This window comes from Tamandua tetradactyla, chromosome 8 (assembly GCF_023851605.1).
Source record: "Tamandua tetradactyla isolate mTamTet1 chromosome 8, mTamTet1.pri, whole genome shotgun sequence".
Taxonomy (NCBI): Eukaryota; Metazoa; Chordata; class Mammalia; order Pilosa; family Myrmecophagidae; genus Tamandua; species Tamandua tetradactyla.
This window is the reverse complement of record NC_135334.1, coordinates 13848017-13868821: the sequence shown is the minus strand read 5'-3', so window position 1 is coordinate 13868821 and position 20805 is coordinate 13848017. Positions and strand designations below refer to the sequence as shown.

The window sequence follows — 20805 nt, the reverse complement described above, 5'->3', positions numbered from 1 at the left end:
ATATTAGCACCACTTCCCTTTCTCTTCTTCCTTATTCATATAGATCAGAGACTCTGAGCCACGGCCCTACCATCATATTGGACATGAAGTATCTTTGTTGTGTTGAGATGTCTGTGTATTAACAATGCACAGCATGCCTGGCTTCCACCTGTTAGACACCAGTACTACTGCCCATTCCCCATTACCTCTCAAAACTAAAATGAAATTATCTGCTCCTAAAGGGCCACATATTTTAAATGTCCCCTGAGAGTCAACTATTGGCCAAGTTTAGGAAGCTTGGGTCTGTATGCATAGCTAGATTTCTTCCCTGCCTCCTGGAGTTCTATTTTATTTCTTACAGATGCCTCAAATTGAGCATTTTCTTATGATTCTGAGCATGGCTTCTTCTAAAGTCATCATTGTTTAAATTCTTTTCACCAAGATCCAGGCAACTCATCCACAAACTATGTTTTCATCCTTTATTCAACTTACTCACTATTTTCATCCAGTTTCCAATTCTTGCAGAATCTATCTCCTGTCAAGTCTTCTGTGGCTCTTCATCTCACTTGACAGCTTTGGTAGTTTCTTTTCAACTTAGATTTGTATTACCCTATTGGTTTTCCAACTTGGTATCCAATGAAAGATGAGAATTTGGCCCTTTTCACCCCCTTCTCTGACTACACACACACACACACACACACACACACATCACTTTTCTTTCTTCCCCCCTCCCTATTCCTAACAATATGTTATGATCCTCACAAATTACTTTAGATCAGTATTTCTGTTTTTCTTTATTAAGACTATTTTAAATGTTGCTCGCAGCTCATCCATCATATATTTTATTGAATTTATTTCAAAATTAATTTTTATACTGAATTAAATGTCATTCTTTATCTTATTATTCTGGATATTTTCCCAGATTCCTCTCAGCATTTTCCCCATTTTTTATAAAGCTCCTTTCAGTACTTTCAGTCACTGTTATTTGATCAAATATATGTTCTGACACAAGTCTTTTCAGGAGATTTCTACCAACTTTGGGCTTGTTCTCTTGTCTATAATTGTAACACAATGTGGTTTCTTGAGATCTTTCTTCAACATTATCCTAGGGATTCCTTTTCACTCACTTTTTGGCTGGGTACTCTGTTGCCTGGATCACACTTCTTCCTATTTTTCGATTTCTTATTCTTTTTTTTTTTTGTATAACACATAACACCTTGGTTTCTTCAGAAAAGTTACATGATATTCAAATCTTATGACCATGCATTATCTGAAATTGCTTTTATCATAACTTCATATTTATTAGACATTTCTGTGGAAATAGACTACTGATTCCAAAGTCATTTTTCCTCAATGTTTGAAGACATTCAATCAGTCTTAAAATATTCAATTTTTTTCAAACACAATACTTTTTATGTAAAACAGTTACATTTGCCCACACAAAACGCTTTCAAAATCTTATTTTTGCTTCCATTGTTCAGAATACTCACAATGCTGTCTTGTGATATATGTATTTTCATACATTAAAGAGAATATGAATTAGGTCTATTCTTTAAACTCAAGTCTTTCAGTTCTGAAAATTATTCTCAAAATATATAAATTATATTTTCCTACTCATTGCACTTCTTGCTTTGTATCTGGAACTTTCGTTATTCAATTATTGGATCCTGGAATTTCCTCTGTTTAAATTTTATTTTTCCATTTATTTTCCGTTCATTAATATCCTCTCAGGACATAATCTGAATGTGGTCTTCATATATACATTTTGATTTTTATCTTCTTGCCATGATTTTTTATGCTCAATAGTCTTTTTGTCCCATAGTGATACTTTGTCTTGAAGCTTTTTCTCTTTACACTGTGTGTTCCTTTCAAACTATTTTTGTAAGTTCAAGTTTGTGTAAGGTTCTATTTAAGTGTCTCAGCAGAGTTGTCCATGCATTAACATTTAGGAACGGGTTCAAACATCTGACGGCATCTCCCTGTGGGTGCTTAGTGCTTGTGAAATGTCAGCCTAAGATAGAAAGCTTTTCGGGGCAATGCCATTAGGTTATATCATAGGCTGGTTTGACGACCCATGAAACTGTCTTCCCAGGATAAGCCTGGCTTTCTGCATACTCTGAACTGAGATGAATGGAGGAAAAAAGGCTGAGAGTGCCAATATGTATTAGGCAAAATTTCTACTGAATAGCCATGTTTCATGTGGGAAACCCAACCCCAAATATGCACATATACACATAATTAACAGTTTTAGGGTTTTATTTTTTTGTATATTATAAACCTCTAGACTTTTCCTGACTGCATGGAATGAAAGAGGAGATCTGGAGGTCTAATTATGATTTAAACAGACTCTAAAACATTCCTCTTCTTTTTTTCCCATCCTCATCTCTACTTCCATAGTGTCCTTTTATCAACAAATCCTGAGTAATGAGAGACTGTATGACATAAAACAGGTGTTAACTTGATTTTCTCCCGTTCTTTCTTAATGTCTTTTGTCTTGAGTATGCCAAGTCAACACCTGGTCATTTATTTCCTTTCCAGCTTAGAACATTATATTACTTGTGAATCTTCTTTTTTCTCATGAGTTAATAATATTTTAATCCCAGTTCCATAGTGTTAGTGAGTTTAGGAAGGACTAGAGACAAGACATCTACATGAAGTCTGATAACTACAACCAGAGTCCTCTGACTGCACCCATAAAGTGGCATAGAGAGCATGCTACAACAGCGTTTTCTAGAGGTGAGAAATTGAAGGTCTTATGTCAAGAGTGGTTCTAAAATCCTGAGAATAAAATGCACATGTAGCCTAAAATCCTCACTATTTAACTCAGAGTATGACAATTCATTTTCTTCCACGACCATTTTTTGAGCATTTAGGCTATGAAGAATGGTAAATACCCAAAAATGCAGGCTTTGGCACTTGGATTTCTCAGACTAATTACATTGATATTTTGATATTCAAGGATACTTTGCCTGGCACCACTCTTAGCTACTGAGTACCAATCACAGTGCTAAACTCTTTATTTGAATTCTTCATCACACCCTCATGACCATCCTCTGAACAAGGAATCCCTGTCTTAAGTATAAGCATCCCAAAGCTGGAAGGGAGTAATTCACTGTTCAAACCTCAAAACAGCAGAGATTAAAAAAATTCATACTTCAGTCAGTTTGAATACAAAATTGATTTCTTTGGTCATTACACTATACAGAATTATATGGTATATGCTCTCAGGGTTTTGCATAAGGTACCATTTCTATTTAAGTGAGAGAACCAACCTGTTCAAACCAGTCTACACAAAAAGGTGTAAGTTTGATAGGGTGAGGAGGTATGTGGCTTCATGTATGGCTGTATATGGTCATGTCATGTCGTGATCTTGTGTCTCCTTTCCCACTTTTTTCTCTGCTTGGTTTTGTAGGCTTTATTCTGATGTAAACAAAGAGGACCATCTGAATGCTTGATGACAATCTGGAGTTCCTTAAATTATATGTCTGCCTCTGACACATGGCCCTCTCCCTTATTTTCTGACTTCTGGTTTCTGTCAATGACTGATTTCTGGGTTTTGAATGAATGAATCTAAATTCCCTCTGCTTATAAGGACACCATATGGGGTAACACATGGAAGCAACAAAAACCAATGTAACTTAGTAGTTCTCAGTTCCTCCAACCCTTTTGGCTTTACCTTCCCACAACATCAAATGGCCAACACCCTCAATCTACCCAGAGAAATCCTATGATCTCCATGATATTTCTAGGTTCTCCCTTGAAGGAAACAGCAGGAGGTGGTATGGGCTTTCACATTCCCATCTCTATAATCCAAATTCTGAGTTTCATTTACCACTCACTGTTTATCCCTGAAGTTCTTCCTGATTTCCCCAAAATGTGATCAGAGTTTTTCCTCCTTCATACCACAAAACTTAACAAATGATGTGCTGTCATTGCAAAGTGTAAGTTATCTCGATAAGTTATGTGCCCTAGAAGATAATGACAACATGCTAAGAGGTCAGTAAAATTTCATGATGAAATGCAGTTTCTAAACCCTTTCTAAATCCACCCAAGGATGTCTTGCTATTGACCATCTGTCTCTTTGGTCCCGGCCTAAGTACACATTGCCGATCTATACTCTTTCAATCCCCATAATCTCTAAAATGCAAACACCAGCAAACATCCCCAATTCTTTTATTTCATTGTACAAAATTAACTTTGTATTTGAGTTGATCATCTCTAAATTATACTAACCCTGCAAACCTCCTCTTTCCCAAAAAAGGAACCACCAAACTGTTTACATGTACAAAAGAACAAAACTCATGAGAAAAATCCATGTAGTCTCATGGAACAAAGCATATTCAATTTCAAATTGAAATGTTTTCTCATATGTCATGTTTACTGGAAAAAAGAGAATAAATTAATGTGGAAGCAATTATACTAGAAAGAATAATAGTGAAATTACCTGCAAAAGAAATCCTACGTAAAATCAAAACATTCGGCAAAGTGCAACAGTGGCTCAGTGGCAGAGTTCTCACCCGCCATGCCGGAGACCAGGTTCGATTCCCAGTGCCTGCCCATGGAAAAAAATAAAATAATAATAATAATAATAAAGACATTCTCCTATTTGGGGGTTTTTTCAGGGCAAGTTTAACATCTTTTGTTTCTCAGGCTGTAGACTAAGGGGTTCATCATGGGAACCACAGCAGTATAAAATACCAAGTAAATTTTTTCCCTCATTCATATATCTGGCAGAAGATGGTTGAAGATACACATAAATGCACTGTTCCGAAGAACAGCATAATAGCCATCATGTGGAAACTGTAGGTGGAGTTGATGTAGAAGATACTGCAGAGAATGAAGTCATGAGAGGTGAAAATGTTGTGAACCAGGTAACAGTGTTGTTAATGCCACCCACAATGAACACCACCAACCTATTACCATAGGTACTCTTGCAAGAGAGCTAGAACATGGGGTAGATGTCACAGAAATAAGGGTTGACACTGTTGGTGACACTGAAGGTGAGAATAGTCTCAGCATATATCTAGTATGAGCCAAAGCACCAGAAAATACCATCAATATAAATCAAACATAGGGCTGGAGCACACTTTAGGAGACATGGCAATGCTATACAAAAGTGAATTACAGGAGTGTTTCCTTCTTCCAGCAGTCCAGGACTCTGACATCCTCTGACTTTAAATGGAAAAGATGTCAGCAGAAAGTGGTGAGCTCAGCAGTGCCAGCGCTGCTACCCGCATCACTTCGTTCAAGGGCACAAGCCCCAGCACCCCGTACTCGAAGCTGAATTTGGGCAGCACCTTCTACAACACCACCAGGCAGATGCTGACCAAGCAGGACACCAAGCTGAAGGAAAGCTGTGTGTACAGACGCATGGAAGTCTCACTGACAGTGAAGGCTGGGCACTCATTGGCCTATGTGGAAAGCACTTCAGGACTACCTTGGAGACACAATGGTCCCCTTGCCTGAGAGCCTCCGGGAGATTGAGGAGCTGCTGGCGGAAACCACATCTTACCTGGTCCAAGGCCTGGTGGAAGACTGACCAGGCAACCCCACAAAACAAAGACACTTATGAGCCTTTCTGCAAAGTTCCTGGCATCACCTCATCCAAGTAAGAACAAAAACTTTAGAGCAACTTTAAATAAGACATTCATAAAATTGCTCTACGACAAAAGTAACGGCAAATATTCATATACCAGTAATTCTGACAACAATATGTTAAAAAAAAACATTGAACCATTTGATAAGCTCTCTTTGTGTTTTAATGGAGGGTTCCTATTCATAAAGGATGCCATTGGAAATGAAATCTGCTGCTGTTCCTTTTCAGTCAGGGATGCAAGATCACTAGTCTGTTGTACCACCAACGATTATGCTACTGAGAAAGAAACAGGCAAAGGTCAAGTTTCCCGAACTTTGCTGTATGAGCCCCAGGACAGACCTGAAAATGTACTGGAAGCCACAGGCAGAATAGCCAGGTGCTGGCATAATCTGGAGGAGGACGTGGAGGCAGAGCCAGAGCGTATCAAGCAGGTGTGTCCGATCCACATCAAGCGCCTGGACGACCAGAATCAGCTCCACCAGTGAGCTGGCAAGTGGACGTGAGCCGTCCTCCTCCTGTCCGCCTGCCATCCCTCCCTGCAGGCTCCAGAGTACCTCCTACTTCCCTTGGAGTCTGGGGATTCTTTTGTAACAAGCCAGAGTATTTTGGTAACTTTTGACAAGGTGAAGTGATTCTGTGAACCAACTCAGGTGAATGCACTCCTTTTGTTGAACAAGCTGTATCTAAGGTATCCACTTTCTGTGAGAACCTGAGAATCCTTAGAGCCAAGATTTCTTGGTTTTGGGGGAGAAAAATATGAGTGGGTGTGAAATGTATATGAGAACTTTGGTTTGCAGTATTTATTTTCATGAGTATTGACTACCAATTTGGGCTTGTTAGAGGATGCTTCTATAGGAGTTCAGTATGACTGTTCTGAGAGGGTTTTCCAGTTGGTGGTTTCAAAGGGGTTCTGCAAGCTACAGATTTCATAACCACCTAGCCTCAGTGAACAGGCTCCTGACCTGTATGCTGTGATGAGGCATAATCTTCATTACTTTCCTAAAAGCCCATACTGCAAAATGGTTTTGACCTAGAGCTTGTTAATAATAGTTACAACTTGTAGTGGTAGAGATGTGAACAGACCAGCTGGAGCTATTCCTGTCTCTGAATAATTGTTACTAGAGCAGCTTTGGAAGCATAGTTTTGGATGATGAATGTGGTGCTACCAACTGGAAGAAAGGCAATCCTTTAAAGTGGTACAAAATTTGGCAAAATTTAATCCTGTTGTTGGATGGAAGGCAGAATTTGAAATTGACAAGTTGGGATACTTAGCTGAAGAGATTTCCAGACTGTGTCAAAAATGAAGCCTGGCTTCTCCTTGCAACTTACAGTAAAATGCAACAGGAAAGGGATAAGCTGAGAATTGAACTCTAGGGTACAAATAAAACAGAAACTGATAGTTTGAGAAAATTCTGAGCTTTTGGAAAATGAGTCCCCAGAGAATACTGCCCTACATGAGTATTAACAAAAAAAAAAAAGTGGAGCCAACCAGCCATTTCAGAAGAAGTCAAGATAAGAGATGGAGCTATCCATAAAGGATTTGTGGAAAGTCCTATTGTCTGATGGTTTTGACACCCGTAAGCTACAGGCTAAGTCAATAATTTTTTTTCTGAGATCTGAAAATGGAACCACTACAACTCTGGACTAAAAGGGGCAGAAAAGGGGAAGAATGAAGGAAAAATGACTTCAAAGGCAGAACTATGTAAGCTAAGGCTGGAGCCAGGAAAGTGGGTATATCCACTCATGTGGACAGAGTGAGTTTGCCCCATAAGCAGAGGGCAGGCCCTATGCTTCATTGCTTAGGAAGAGCATTGCCCCTCATACCTCAGAGACAGATGTTTGGAGATGCAGAACGAAATGCTCCAGGAGACACCAGCAGCTGAGAGAACAATTTGAAACCAGAAGCCAAGAGACAAGGACAGCGGATGTTGCCATGCACCTTCAATGTGACAGAGAAACCCCAGATGCAATTGACCTTTCTTGAGTGGAAGTATTCTCTTGTTGGTGCCTTAATTTTTGACAGATTTTGCTGACCTGGATTACTGAACTATGCTGGCTTCTGACCAGTCTTATAGAATTTCCTATACACTCTAATTCAGCCATCCACACTGCTGCTAGAATAATCTCCAAAACATAGCTTAGTTGCTTCCTAACTCAAGACATTTCAGTTTTTCTCCATTACTCCCAGGAAATTGAGGCTGTTAAGAAAGACTATGAGTTCCTAAAACAATGATTCCAGCTTGGTTAAAGTTAAAGGAGAACTTGAGTATGAGTTTTATTTGATGAGAAGCCATGAAAAATATATTCTGATCCATATGTATTTTTAATATATGAAGCTTATGCAGGATCTTAACTCTTTCAGAAAATGCAAAAATTAGAGAATGAATTCATTTCAGAGAAAGCATGTATATTAATGAATCACAAACATTAGGCAATTGAAATAGATTTTATTTTGCATTAAATTTAACACTGCATGAACTGTTCTTCTCATTATAATAAAGTTAAGATCTTCTTGTCAATGATCATTAAAAAGGACCAATAAATTTCCTAAGATATTTGCTTATTAAAATAATGTATTTATTTATTAAAATTTTATATACCATAATTACCCTTAACCCATTCTATCACTCTTAAACTTTCTAATTTCATGTTACTGAATACTCAGTTAAGAATCCAATCACGTAGCATCTTATTTTTCTCACATAACAACAAATCTGGAGGTGAAAAGTCATAGTGTTGGTTCAACAGCTCAATGTTTTCATTATGGTACCATTCTACTGTGCTCCATTCTACTGTGCTCCATCTGTTGGCTTATTCCTCAGATTTGTCACCTCATGATCACAAAATGTCAGCCATTGCTCCAAGAATCGTATCTTCACACAGCAACATCCAAAGAAGAGAGCAAGAGAATAAGAAAAAAGAATTTCCCTTGCATGTCTCTCCCTTTATATGATTCAGCAAATTTTCCACAAAAGCCAACAAATGACTTCCTTTTGTTTCTTCAATCAGCATTAGGTCAGCTGGCCAGCACTTGCACAAGGAAAACTGGCAAAATGAGTATCTCCCAGGTATAGCCTCTGTCAATGAAAGCAGATTCGGACATAATGCAGCAATGGGAGACACAAGCATGGTCTAGCACAATACAGATTCCTCTGAAATACATTTATAAAAAGAAATTTTATTTACTCATTTTAGATGTAAAATATATGTATTTTTTTATAATGTGAATTTGCTTTTCTAAGCTTTAAATCAACTAACCTGACTTCAGATAATCAACTCATCATAGAAATATGTATGTACTTGCATACTTAAGAAATCAACTTCCAGGAAGATGGTGACATAAAAAGAGGCAGAACTCACTTCCTCAACAAGACACATAAAGAACAACCAGAAATTGTCCAAATGGTGGTTCTGGGACTCAGACTAGGGAAGAACATTTGCAACATACAAGGAGGAATAAACAGAAAAACTATGACTGAGAAACTGAGGTCAGTGAAATCAACCATAACACCCACCACCCATCCTCCACACCTGGGGTATGCAGCTATAGGTCAGCCTGGTTCTCCCCTGGCTGGTGAGGTACAGCAAAGTTTGGATGCAATTGTTGGTCGGCAAAGTCAACCCTCTGTATCCCACAGCCTTGAGCCTTTCCAAGCAGGAGCCTAGTACACCAGTAGCTACATTATTCCACAAACAATGAATGACTGATCTCAATCATGGCTCCTGGTGCCAATCCTCAACCGACAAAGCTGAAGCTTCTGGTTAGCCTGGTTCTCACCCAGCTGGCTGCTGCAGTCTGGAAGACTCAGGGAGGATCTTCACTCAGGAAAAGAGGGGGAAGTGGAACAATCCTGTTTTAACTATTGACTTGCAAGGGTGACCCTCTGGGTGCCTCAGCCTTGACCCTTTCCTACATAAGAACTATGAGTGCTCATGGCTCCACCACTCCCACAAACAGAGAAGGTACAGCAAGTGACTGAGCTACACCATGGCTCCCGGAATGCATCCTTCATCCCTGAGGCACATAGTTTCCAATCAGCCCATACCCTGTCCAACTGGCTGCTGTCATCTGGGAGAGTTTGCTCCCTCAGGAGCAAAAAGGATTCAGCACAGTGCTGATATAAGTGTTGGTCATTGAAATTGGATCACAGGGTCTGACAGTCTTGGTGGAACCTTTATTCCCATCTGCCTCAGAAACAGAGGTGCAAGATGCTAAAAACAACTTACCTTCTTAGGGCTGTGGGGAATAGGTGGTCAAAGAATACCCTATGCTGGGAAGGCTGGAGAAGTGCAGTACTGGGAGGCTGGTTTCAAGGCCCTCTCTCTAGGGCATCTATTATGGGTCTGCACCTCTTGCATGGGACACTGGCCCTATTTTGTCTGGGAAATACTGATGTAATGGGTGCCAAAGAATACTGTTAATACAAACCTGTTCAACAACAAAATCTTAGATACCAGCAAAAAATAACAAGGTACATTAAGAAACAAGAAAATATTGGCATATTAAATGATCAAATTAAAAATTTAGGAGATAAAGAATTGAGAAAAACTAATCAAAGGTGTTCAAACAAATCTCCTAAATAACTTCAACAAAATGAATAAAGAAATAAAGAATATTAGGAAATTAGGAAAATATAAAGAAGAATTTGAAAGAGTACATAAAAACATAATAAAAATAGCAGATGTTATGGAAATGAAAGATGCTGCAGATGAAATTTAAAATATACTAGGGACACGCAAAAGAAGATCTGAAGAGGAAAAAGAAAAGATCGGCAAACTAGAAGACAATGCAATTGAGTTAGAATACATAAAGGAGAAAAAAATGGAGAACTTTGAACTGTTTCTCAGAGAAATGACTGACAACATGAAATGGACTAAGATATGCGTCATAGGTTTCCCAGAAGAAAAAGAGAAGGGGAAAGGGTCAGAAATAATACTTGAGTAAACAATGGCTGAAAATTTCCCAACTATTATAAAAGACCTAAGTATGCAAATCAAAGAAACCCAGCATACTGCACATAAATTAAATCTAAATAGACCCACTCCAAGACACATACTAATCACACCCACACTGTCAAATGACAAAGAGAAGTCTAAAGGCAGCAAGAGGAACGCAATTCACCACATACAAGAGAAGCCACATAAGGCTGATACTGACTTCACATCAGATACCAGGGAAGCAAAAAGGTGATATATTTGAGAAATATATGTAAGTACAACATACTTAAGATACTGAAAGGTAAAAATTTCTTGCCAAGAATTCTTTATCCAGTGAAGCTATTCTTCAAAAATGAAGGAGAGTTCACAATATTAATAGATAAGCAAAAGCTGAGTTTGTTAACAAGAGATTTGACCTGCAAGAAATACCAAAGGGAAACTTCCTGGCTGGAAAAAAAAGAAAGAAGACAGAAGCCAGGAAGAGAGCATAGAAATGAAAATTTTCAGAAAGTGTAGCTAAAAGGATAAAAAAGAGAAAAAATATATCTGACAAAAAAATTCAAATGATAAAATGGCCAAGGTATGGAATACCTTTATGGTAATAACCTTGAATATTAATGGATTACATTCCTCAATCAAAAGACACAGATTGGCAGAATGGATAAAATATATGACCCATCTATATGCTGTCTACAATAGATTCATTTTAGACCCTAAAGATAAAAATAGATTGAAAGTGAAAGGATGGAAGAAGCTATTCCATTAAAGCAGTAACCAAAAAGAAAAAAAAAAAAGCAAGGGAAACTACACCAATATCAGAAAAAATAGATTTTAAATGTAAAAATGTTATGAGACAAAGAAAGATAATATATATTAATAAAAGCAAACAAATCACCAAGAAGAAAGAATAATCATAAATATTTATGCACTTAATCAAAGTGCCTCAAAATACTTGAGACAAACAGTAGCAAAACTGAAGGAAGTAATAGACATATCTGTAACAAAACAGTGGGAGCCTACAACACACACTGCTCTCTTCAATAGATAGAACATCTAAACAGAGGATCAATAAGGCAACAGAGAACCTAAATAATATGATAAATGAACTAAAATACAGATGTATATAGAACATTGCAACTCAATAAGGTGTATATACATTCTTATCAAGTGCTCTTGGAACATTCTCCAGGATAGAAGACTTGCCTGGGCCAAAAACAGGTCTTAATAAATTTTAAAATATTGAAACTATACAACTCACTTTCTCTCATCATAACAGAATGAAGCTCAAAATTAAAAACAGCCAGAGAGCTAGAAGTCTCAAAAATATATGGAGATTAAACAACATGCTATTAAACAACCAAAAGGTCAAAGGAAAAGGTGAAAGAGAAATAAGTATATATCTTGAAATGAATGAAACAAGAACACAACAAATCAAAACTTATGAGATGCAGTGAAGGCAGCGCAGAGAGGGAAATTTATAGTGCTAAATGCCTACATTAAGAAGGAGGAAACAACAAAACCCAAGACCAATCTGAACACCTGGAGAAAGTACAAAATGAACAGCAAACTAATCCCAAAACAGGTTTCGAAAGAAATAACAAAGATCAGAGTGGAAATAAAGGAAATGGAGAACAACAAAAACAATAAAATCAATAAAACCAAAGGTTTGTTTTTTGAGAATATTAATAAAATTGACAAGCACTTATTTAGATGGACAAAGAAAAAAGAGAAAAAATACAAATATATCAGAAACGAGGGGAGAGTAATTACCACAGACCACGAAGAAATAGAAAATATGATTAGAGGATACTATGAATAACTGTATGCCAACAAACTAGACAATTTAGATGAAAAGGACAATTACCTAGAAACACATGAACAACATACTCTGATTTGAGAAGAAATAGAAGACTTCAACAAACTAATCATGAGAGATTGAATCAGTTATCAAAACCACCCAACAAAGGACATCCAAGGACCAGATAACTCCACAGGTGAACTTTACCAAGCATTCTATGAAGAATTAATATGAATTCTGCACAAATGCTTCCAAAAATATTGAAGCAGAGGGAACACTACCTAACTCATTCTGTGAAGCCAATATCACTTTAATAGCAAAGCATGATAAAGACACAAGAAAAGAAAATCATAGACCAATGTCTCTAATGAGGATAGATGAAGAAACCTTTAACAAAATCCCTGCAAATTGAATTCTAAAGCACATTAAAAGAATTATACACCTTTACTACATGAGTTTTATCCTAGGTATGCTAAGGTGATTCAACATAAGAAAATCAATTAATTCATTACACCACATTTACAAAAAAGGGGAGAAATCACATGATCATCTTGATTGATACAGAAAAGGCATTTGACCAAATCCAGCATCTTTTCTTTTAAAACATTTTGAAAGGTAGAAATAGAAGGAAATTTCCCCAACAAGATAAAGGGCATGGATGAAACACCCGCAGCTAACATTGTACTTAACAGTGAGAGACTGAAAGACTTCTCTTTAAGATTCAGGACAAGACAGGGATTCCCACTTTCACCACTGTTATCCAATATTGTGCTAGAAATCCTAGCTAGAGCAATTAAGCAAGAAAAATAAATAAAATGCATCTGAATTGGAAAGGTAGAATTAAAACTTTCACTATTTTCAAACATCATGATCATATATTTAGGAACCTCTAAGAAAACTATGACAAAGCTACTAGAGACAATAAATGAATTCAGCAAAGTGGCAGTATATAAGGTTAGCATGCAAAAAAATCAATAGTGGTATGAACAACTGAGTAAAAAATATGGATAAGAAATAAACAAATAATAAGGAGAACAAAGTTTAAAATAATTGAGTATATTGAAATACTAGTGGTCAATGAGAGGGAGGGGTAAAGGTATGGTATGTATGAGTTTTTTTCTTTTTTCTTTCTTTTGCTGGAGAGATGCAAATGTTAAAAAAATGATCATGGTGTTGAATAAACAACTATGTGATGACATTGTGAGCCATTGATTGAAACCTTATCAAGAATTTCTATGTCAAGAATGTTTGCATATCTATTTGTAGTTTACAATAAAAAAAATTTAAAAACCAGTATGAGTAGTGTTTCTCTACTGTAGTAATGAGCAAGCTGATCAGGCATCAAGAAAAAAATTCCATTCACAATATCATAAAAGATAAAAAAATTCCATTCACAATAAAAGAATAAATATCTAGGAATAAACTTAACCAAGGATGTAAAGGATCCGTACACAAACTACTACAATACATTATTAAAAGAAATCTAAGGCCTAAACAAATTGAAAGATATTCCATGTTCATGGATTGGAAGGCAAAACGTCATTAAGATGTAAAATCTGCCCAAATCGATCTACAGATTCAAATGCAATACCTTTCAAAATTCCAACAGCCCAATTTGCTGCAAAGGAAAAGCTAATCATCACATTTATTTGGAAGGGAATGGGACCTCAAATAACCAAAACTATCTTGAAAAGGAGGAATGAAGTGTGATGACTCATGCTTCCAGACTGAAAGCATATTGTAAGACCACAGAGGTTAAACAGCATGGTACCAACATAAAGATAAATATATTGCTCAATGGAATTGAATTTGAAGTTCAGAAATAGATACTCACATCTATGGTCAGTTGAATTTTGACAAGGTTCCAAATTCCACTTAACTGGAACAGAGCAGTCCCTGTGATAAATAGTGCTGGAAGAACTGGATATCCATATCTAAAAGAATAAAAGAGGACCACTATCTCATACCTGATACAAAAATTCATTCAAAATTGATCAAAGAACTAAATATAACAGTAGCACCATAAAACTCCTAGAGGAAAATGTAGGGATACATCTTTAAATCTACTAATAAGGCAGAAGTTTCTTAGTCCCTACGTCCAAAACAAAGAAGAAACAAAAGGAGAAATAAATAAATGGGACCTCCTCAAAACTGAATACTTCTCTGCTTCATAGGACTTTGTCAAAAGGTAAGAAGGGAGCTGACTTAATGGAAGCAAGCATTTGGAACCATATATCAGGTATGGGTTGGATATCCAGAAAACACAAAGAAGTCCTATAACTCAATTATAAAAGGGCAATAACCCAATTTAAACTGTGGGCAAAAGAAATGAGGTCAATTTTTCCAATGAGGACATAGAAATGACTGAAGAGTTCATGAAAGATGTCCATCTCCCTAGTTATTAGGGAAATACAAATCAAAACCGAAATGAGATATCATTTCACACCTATTACAATGGCCACTATTAAACAAACAGAAACCTACAAGTGGTGTAGAGGAGGTGGAGAAACAGGAACACTTATTCACTGCTGGTTGGAATGTAAAATGGTACGGCTGCTATGGAATACATTTTGGCAGTTCCTCAGAAAGCCAAATCCTAGGACAATCCTAGAATCCAGAAATCCTGCTGCTTCGTATATGCCCAAGAAATGAAAGTGAGGTGATGAACAGACATTTGCACACCAATGTTCATAGCAGATTTGTTCAAAATTGCCAAAAAGATGGAAACAACTCACACATCCATTAGCTTCTGAATGGATGAACAACATGTGGTTTATACATGTGATGGAATATTATTCAGCAGCAAGAAGGAATGAAATTCTGAAGCATGTGACCACCTGGATGAACCTTGAAGACATTATGTTCAGTGAAATAAGACACAAAACTATACATATTGCATGATCTCACTAATATGAACCAATTACATTATGTAATTTCATGGACAGAGAAACTAGAATATAGGTTACCAAGAAATAGAATGAGTCTAGACAATGGGGAGTAGTTGCTTAAGATGTACAGAATTTTTAACTAGGTTGAATTTTTGAATGAGGGGAAATGGACAGAAGTGATGGGAGCACATTATTGTGAGTATAATGAACAGTGATGAACCGTGTGTTCGTGGTTAATAGGGGAAGTTTAGAGTCACATGTCCAAAGAAGGAAATCCATAAATTCATATTTGGGGATGTGTAATTTGGTAAATCTTGGGGTGGATGACTGTGATTAACAGTACAAGTGTTAAAAATTTCCCCCATGATCTGAGACAAAAATATGAACCTATGACAAGGTGTTAATAGTAGAGATATATATGGGGGCAAATGCTCCTACTCCAAACTACAGGAGTTAGGAGTAGGGGCAAACTATACAGGCTATAGTTAACAGCCGTTATCTTAATATCTTTCATCACAGTAACAAATGTACTGTACCAATGCCAGGGATCAATAATAGGGAGTGAGGTAAGAGTTGGTTTGGGTGTTCTTTTTTTTTCTTTCTAGAGTAATGAAAAAGTTCTAAAATTGATTTTGGTGATAAATGCACAAATAGTTGATGATGTTGTGAACCATTTATTGTGTACTTTGGGTGGATTGTAAGGTGTATGTATAAACTGCAATAAAATTGTATTAAAGGACAAAAATTAATAAATGAATATACACATATATGTGTATATATGCATACACACTACTTATATATAGTGAGGAGGAGGCATCAAGCTAGTCTTACATAAAGAGGGTTTCCTTGTTAGTGAAGAAGCATTAGATTTAGTAGAAGGACAGGACAATGGCAGCATAGGCAGGTGAGGAATTCAGTTTGTCCTCTAGGGCAGCTAGTAAATAGCCAGAAACTGCCTGGAACAACTCTTTGGGGGACACCTGTGGCCGGACATACCTTGTACACCAGTCAAAACAGGTGGAAGGGCCAAGATCAGAGTGCAGAGCTGTAAGTCTCCCAAACAGTGTGGAGGCTGGTGCCCCTCCCCTGCTGGCACAGCAGACTGTTTTGGAGACACTTGCCTGTGTAAGAAAGAAATAGTCTCTACTAGGAGTAAGGGAAGGCAGCTGAACCAAGCTCCAATTGTGGTTTTAACTAACAAATTCAGACAGCTGAATAGTAGCTCTGAGCACAGATAAACCCAAAGCAAGCATGAAAGGGACTCTGAGGTTTGTCCTGGAAGAGAGGAGGTGGGGCTGTTGGGAAAGAAAACAAAACAAAACAAAACAAAAAAACAGAGGATTTTAGAGTTGGTTGAGCTCAGAATACTGGTAAAAGGCTTTTCCCAAGAAAAAGGGGCAGATAGAGCTGGGTACCAACTCTGGTACCCAATTGGTGAATCCATGAGTCTGGCGACCAGTTCTGAAAGGGAACTTTTAAACTTTTCTAGACAGCCCATTAAAGAAAGCTTTAGGTATTTGCAATTGTGAGCACTGAGCCAGGCACAGTGGAGTGAAGGCATGTCTGAAAGACAAAGTAACTAGTCAGGCAAAGGAGACAATTCCCTACAAGATGAATCTTCTCCAGGAAAAGGGGGGTTAGGGGGGCAAGGCCAAGTACAAATGGCAACTCACATTCAGATAACTCAGATGTTAGGGGCTGGAAAACAGAAAAACCTGTCTTCTACCTAAGATAGGACCCTGGTATTTCCAGGTAAAAAAAAAAAAAAAAAAAAAATTGTGACTTCTATCAAATCCATTTCTAAAACTTGGAGAAAGTAAAGCCTATGAAGCTGAACAACATATATGATACAAATCAGAAAAAAACATAGACAAATGAACTTCAGACATTCATTCCTTCCCATCTAAGATTTTGGCCTATGAGTTTATATCGAGTTTATACAAAATTTAAATTTCTATTACCAACAGTAATGGCGAAGCAGCAATTTATATGCTTTATTCAATAGAAAATTTTTAAATGAGCAATTTCAGTTTCAAAGTTTTGCAAATTTTTTATTTCAATTAATAGAAAACACAACTCAAAGCCACATATCTGATAAGGGTTTAATATCTAGAATATATAAAGAAATTATGCAATTCAAGAATAAAATGATAAACAATGCAATTATAAAATGGGCAAAAGATTTGAATAGATATTTCTCCAAAGAAGATATATGATACACAAATGGCTAGAGAGCATGCGAAAATATTTGCAAATTGAATACAAAAGCACATCAAAAGAGTTATACACCATGACCAAGTTGGTTTTCTACCACATATGCAAAGGTTGTTTAGCATAACAAAATTGATTAATGCCATACACCACATTAACCAAAAGAAGGAAAAAGGCACATGATTATTTCAATTGACAGAGAAAAGGCATTTGATAAAACCCAGCAACCTTTCTTTTACAAAATCTAGAAAAATAAGAATAGAAACAAACTCCATCAACATGATAAAGACGATATATGAAAATCACACAGCTAGCATAATACTCAATGGTGAAAGACTGAAAGCTCTTTCTCTAAGATCTGGAACAAGACAAGGATACCCACTGTCACCACTGTTATTCAGCATTGTACTGGAAGTTCTAGCCAGAGAAGGTAGGCATGAAAAAGAAATAAAAGTAAACCAAAGTAGAAAGAAAGGAATAAAACTTACACTATTTGCAGAAGACCTGATCTTATTTATATATGGAAACAAAGTCCCTAATAATCTACAAAAAGCTACTAATAAATTAATTCATTAAAGTGACAGGGCAAAATATCAACATGCAAAAAAATGAGCAGTATTTCTATAAACTAGTAAAGAGCCATCAGAGGAAGAAATCAGGTGGGAAAAAGTCCATTTACAGTAGCAACTGAAAGAACCAAATATCTAAGAATAAATTTAACCAATGATGTAAAGGATTTGTACACAGAAAACTACAAAACATTGCTATAAAAAAATCAAAGAAGACATAAATACATGTAAGGATATCCTGTGGTCATGGATTGGAATACTAAATATCATTAAGATGTCAATTATACCAGAAATAATTTACAGATTCAATGCAGTCCCAATGCAAATTTCAAAAGCTTACATCTCAGAAATGGATAAGCCAACTATGAAATTTATTTGGAGGGCTCAGGGGTCTGTATACCCAAGAATTTCATGAAAAAGAAAAAAGTTGGAGGACTTACACTTCCAGATTTAAAGCTTTTTACAAAGTTACAGTGATCAAAAGAGCATGGTTCTGGCACAAGTTTATATAGAGAGATATGAATGGAATCAAATTGAGAATTCAGTAAAAGACCCTCACATCATTAGCCTGTTGAGTTTTGACAAGGTTAGCCGAGTCCACTCAATTCGGAAAGAACACTCTCTTCAACAAACAATACTGGGAGAAATGACTATCCATAAGCAAAAAGAAAAAGAAAAGAAAAGAGGACCTTAACCTCATCATACCTTATACGAAAATTAACTCAAAACGGATCAAAGACGTGAAAACAAGAACCATGGCTATGAAACCTCAGCACAAAATGTAGACAATCATCTTCATGATCATGCGTTAAGCAATGGTTTCTTAGACTTTACACCCAAAGCACAAGCAACAAAAGAAAAAATCGATAATTGGGACCCCCTCAAAATTAAAAAAAAAAAAAAAGACAACTAAGGACTTAGTTACTATAATGAAAAAACAACCAACTCAATGGGAGAAAATATTTGAAAACCACACATCTCATAAGGGTTTAATAACCAAAATATATAAAGAAATCCTACAATTCAAGAATAAAGTGAATAACAACACAATTTAAAAATGGCCAAAAGACTTGAATAGACATTTCTCCAAAGAGAATATACAAATGGCTAAAGAGGACATGAAAAGATGGTAGATATCCCTAGCTATTAAGGAAATGCACATCAAAACCACGTGATATCTTTTCATACCTATTAGAATGGCCGCTACTAAAACATACACACACACGTACAGAAAATAAAACAGAAAATACAAGTACTAGAGAGGATGTTGACAAAAGGGAACACCCATTCATTGTTGGTGGGGGTGTAAAATTGTGCACTGTGGAAGACAGTTTGAGAGTTCCTCAGAAAAGTATAGAACTACCATATGACCTGGCAATCCCACTACTAGGTATATACCAAAAAGAATTGAAAAGCATGAAGAGACAGCACCATACCGATGTTCACAGTGACATTATTTACAATCACCAAAAGATGGAAACAATGTAATTCATCAATCCATGAGTGGACAAACAAAATGTGTTATATACATACAAAGGAATATTGTTCAACACAAAAGGAATAAAGTCCTGATACACACAACATAGATGAACCTTGAAGACATTATGTGAAGGAAATAAACCAGATATAAAGGGCAAATATTGTATGATCTCACTGATATGAGCTAATTGGAAAAGCAAACTCACAAGAGAATCTAGAATATAGGTTACCAGGTGTTGAATTTGGAGTAGAAATTGGGTAGTTAATACTTAATTTGTGCAGAATTTCTTTTTAAGTTTATTGTAAAGTTGTGGAAATTAATTGTGGTGATAGCACATTATTATGAGTATGATCAACAGCACTGAATTATATATGTGAATGTGATTAAAATGGGAAATTTTACTACTTATGTATACTACTAGATTAAAAAGGAAAATATAGCACTTTGTATAACACAGTGACGCTATTATAAAAAATGGAATAGAGTTAATGGTTCAAGTATAAACATGTTCTTTCATGAATTATAACAAAGTACTCCACTACTATAAGGTATTAATAATTGATCAGTATATGGGGAAAAAATACAACTAATGTAAAGAATGGACTGTAGTTAACAGTACAATTTTAATATTCCTTCATCAGTTAGCAAAATTACAACATTAATGCAAAGTGTCAACAATAGGAGAATATATAGGAATGTTGTATTTTTCACATGGTTTTTCTGGAAATCTACAACTTCTTTAGTAAGAAAATAAACAGCAAACAAAAACAAAAAAAAGCTGAAAATTATTACTAGCCTTTATATCATACACAAAGGATAATAGCTAAGAGAGAAATGAAATGTTTTTCATTGCACCTGCTCTCAAATTTTCAAAATGTCTGCAATAAAAAAATATTTGAGTGAATTTCATGTTACTTAAATATGTTAAAACTGTAAATCTGAAAGAGCAGTAAAGAATGAAATGAACTAATGCCTCAAATAGAAATTCAATTAGAATACTGAAAGGTGTAGTATTACAGTTAAAAGCAATATTTTAAATTATAATTTAAATTTTCTTCTCTGACTTTTTCACAAATTTAAATAAGAATTTTTGCTTACAATCTTTTTCCAATCAAAAGGTAATTTGTAAGTGTAAGTCATCAATTTTGCTGACTAATTCTATATAATATAAGCAAATATATACATTTAGAAACATGTTTCATAGCTACAGAGAACCAATTACTGTGAAGAAAGTTGACATTTGTGAAAAAAAATCTTAAATAATAAAAAGCAAATTCTTTTGTTTAGAAGAAATTTCAAATGCTTTGCTGGACTCAGGTGAAGGACCAGCATTTTGGATGATGTGA

The 20805-nt window shown here is 36.1% G+C and overlaps 1 pseudogene; it reads left to right on the top strand.

The window, feature by feature from the left end:
• The first annotated feature begins 5157 nt into the window (after positions 1-5157).
• Positions 5158-6060, top strand: LOC143643201 (BTB/POZ domain-containing adapter for CUL3-mediated RhoA degradation protein 3-like; annotated as a pseudogene).
• The last annotated feature ends 14745 nt before the right edge of the window (positions 6061-20805 follow it).